This window comes from Pan paniscus, chromosome 3 (genome assembly GCF_029289425.2).
Source record: "Pan paniscus chromosome 3, NHGRI_mPanPan1-v2.0_pri, whole genome shotgun sequence".
NCBI classification, from domain to species: domain Eukaryota; kingdom Metazoa; phylum Chordata; class Mammalia; order Primates; family Hominidae; genus Pan; species Pan paniscus.
This window is the reverse complement of record NC_073252.2, coordinates 99807626-99810329: the sequence shown is the minus strand read 5'-3', so window position 1 is coordinate 99810329 and position 2704 is coordinate 99807626. Positions and strand designations below refer to the sequence as shown.

General features: G+C 33.5%; 1 non-coding gene across 1 annotated transcript; it reads right to left on the bottom strand.

Annotated features, from left to right (window-relative positions):
- Positions 1-300: 300 nt before the first annotated feature.
- Positions 301-405, bottom strand: LOC112439641 (U6 spliceosomal RNA). Its single transcript, XR_003027899.1, has one exon. It is a non-coding gene; the product is annotated as a U6 spliceosomal RNA (small nuclear RNA).
- Between the last annotated feature and the right edge of the window lie 2299 nt (positions 406-2704).

Genomic DNA, 2704 nt, shown 5'->3' with positions numbered 1-2704 from the left:
TTGGAGACAACTCCTCAACTGACAGCTCAGTTTTACCGACAAGGCTGCATCCATGATCCTCCCTCTACCCTGTGAACAATGCTTTGACTTTGACAGCCCTGTTGCCACTCTGCACAACTTCAGAAAAAGGAAGAGGAATTGATGTGCACTGTCCCAGTCCAGTTATAGTTCTGCTACCACCTAGCATACTCCCTCCATTACCTTTGATGTCTGCAGCCTAGATTGTATCACTTCATCCATGGCCCCAGTTACATGGCTGCAGTGCACTCTGTTTTTTTATATAATTTTATATTTTACTTAAAAAATATGGAGCACTTCACAAATTTGCATGTCCTCCTTGTACAGGGGCCATGCTAATCTTTTCTGTATTGTTCCAATTTTCATTGCTCTCTTAATAATACCAAGCTACAATAAAACTTCTCAGAAAAAGGTAACAGATAAATGACTAACACTGTTATGAAGAGAAATTTTTTCTGCAGAGCTATGGACACTTTACTTTATTAAATTAATTCTTACACATGGGGCAACTTAGGGGGCAAAGGGCATTTATAAATGTAAATAGGAAACAGAAATTGTTTGAAGCACTGATTCCATCTAGGCATTACAAAGTTAGCATTAAAGGAATAATTATCTTCTACCTATACTATCTGCTTTCAGCAAAGGATGGAAGGAATCATGAGCTGCCTCTGATATGAGTAACAAAATCAATTTTAGTTCTTGGACCAGCAGGCCTTGTTTGATCTGGGATTAAAGTGGCACTCAAAGGATTTGGTATTTTCAAATTTTAACTATGGATAACTTTTAAATTTGTTCCTACAAGCTACTTTAAGATAAAACATTGGACTTTAAGTTTCTGAAATTCAATGTTAGACTCATTTGAGAATAATTATGTTACATATTTCCTTTATTTCTAAATGAAAGTAGGAGGTTTACATTTCCATGGATGTCTTCAACTTTACTGGTAAAAAAGTATTAATTATTACTGTTAGTCTGATATAGGGAAAGCTTTTCTTTTTCTTTTTTTTAACCTCTGGACTCTGAAGAAACAAGTAGTAGTACATGCAGTATACAGTATCAGGGAGGGCTTATGATAAAATGTGTTCAACATTTTGTTTTACTCTCCTGTATTTAAATAGGAAAAATCATGAAAGAAGTAAAGCAATGAAATCTAACCTGCTTTCAAATGGAAAATAGATTGTTTTATAAATTGTAACATATTCCTGGTACATAGTATCTGCTCATATATCCATAACATTTGTGATCAATAACTTATTGAACAACCTGGAATTTGTTCTTTATTAAATTATTCCTCGTTTTATTTAGGAAGAAAAACAATGATTCCATACTCTGATAAGCTAAGTTCAGAAAACAATTGTAAACAAAAATAGAAAAATCTTAATGATTAACTTCATAAATTTTAAAATTGCTTTATTATGAATCTCCTTTGGTTGCCCAATGATGGCAAATCTCTCAACACTATTTCTCTCTGCTACTGCCCCCAAATTCTGTATATGATTTTGCATAAAGAAAATTAGTTATAAACTGTATTTCTTGAAAACAGAGTTTAATTAATGGCTGACCTTTCGTTAAGATAGAACTTCAACCTGTGCTAATAAGGATGACAAGGCAGCAGGTGTAGGAGTATGTTGGGGAGGTTAGTTTAAAGTACAGTGAGATTATGAAGTGACAGTGGACTTATGGGCTGTGGTAAAGGATACACACACACACACACACACATACATACACTCTCTCAAGGGGATAGATTAATAGAGTTCAAATTGTGGAAAACTTTGAAAGTTGGGCTGAGGATCATTAACTTGGTTTTGTGTGGAATAGACTGCTATTGTCATATATGAGCAGAAAATGTTATATACAGGTTCCTATAATCTCCACAAATCCATTCACCATTACTGCAGCCTACATAATTAGCATTTTTTTTACAGTGGTGTAAATGGCAAGGAATGGTCTTACCATTACCCTTCAGTTTAAAATTTTTCTCTTAAAATGGAAATGTTTATGTGAAATCTGCCTGAGTGATTTTGCCTAATGGAATATGCAACTCTGATTATCTGGTGTAGCCCTTAACCTCAAGTAAGACTTCAGGAGATCCCTAAAACCCATCATGACCCAGAAAAAGCCCATGTGCATTCCAATGTTCTTGGAGAAAAAGAAAAGTCCTAATTACAATATTAAATGTATCTAGACATACCCAAATATTTCAAGACTGTGAATTTTAAAAAATAATCCCCAATATTTTGCTGCCATTAAGTTTTAAAGGAAATCTTTCTTAAAAATGTAATAAGCAATAAAATCTTCCTCTTTCTTTGTTTGATATTTTATTTCCTACATTAAATGATTTAATTTAATATTTATTAAAAATGTTTTTAAGAATTATGACTGTATCAGTATGCCAGATGCAATAAGTTCCTAAGTAAATAGCTTATGCAAATTTTCAAAACCTGTCACGTATCTGACTTGGTCAGGCCTTGCATTTCATTTTTCCCTACATATAGTATAAAACACAGAGTTATTTTGTTATTTTTTTGTTATTTAGAATGCAATTGACTTCAAAAAGCAAAAGACCCAAGAAAATATGATAGTGCCCGCCTTATGCCAGGTGGATACTGTTCAAGACCTCCAATGGATGCCTGAAACCATGGATAGTCCTGAACTCTATACATGCAGACATATGATGAAGTTTAAT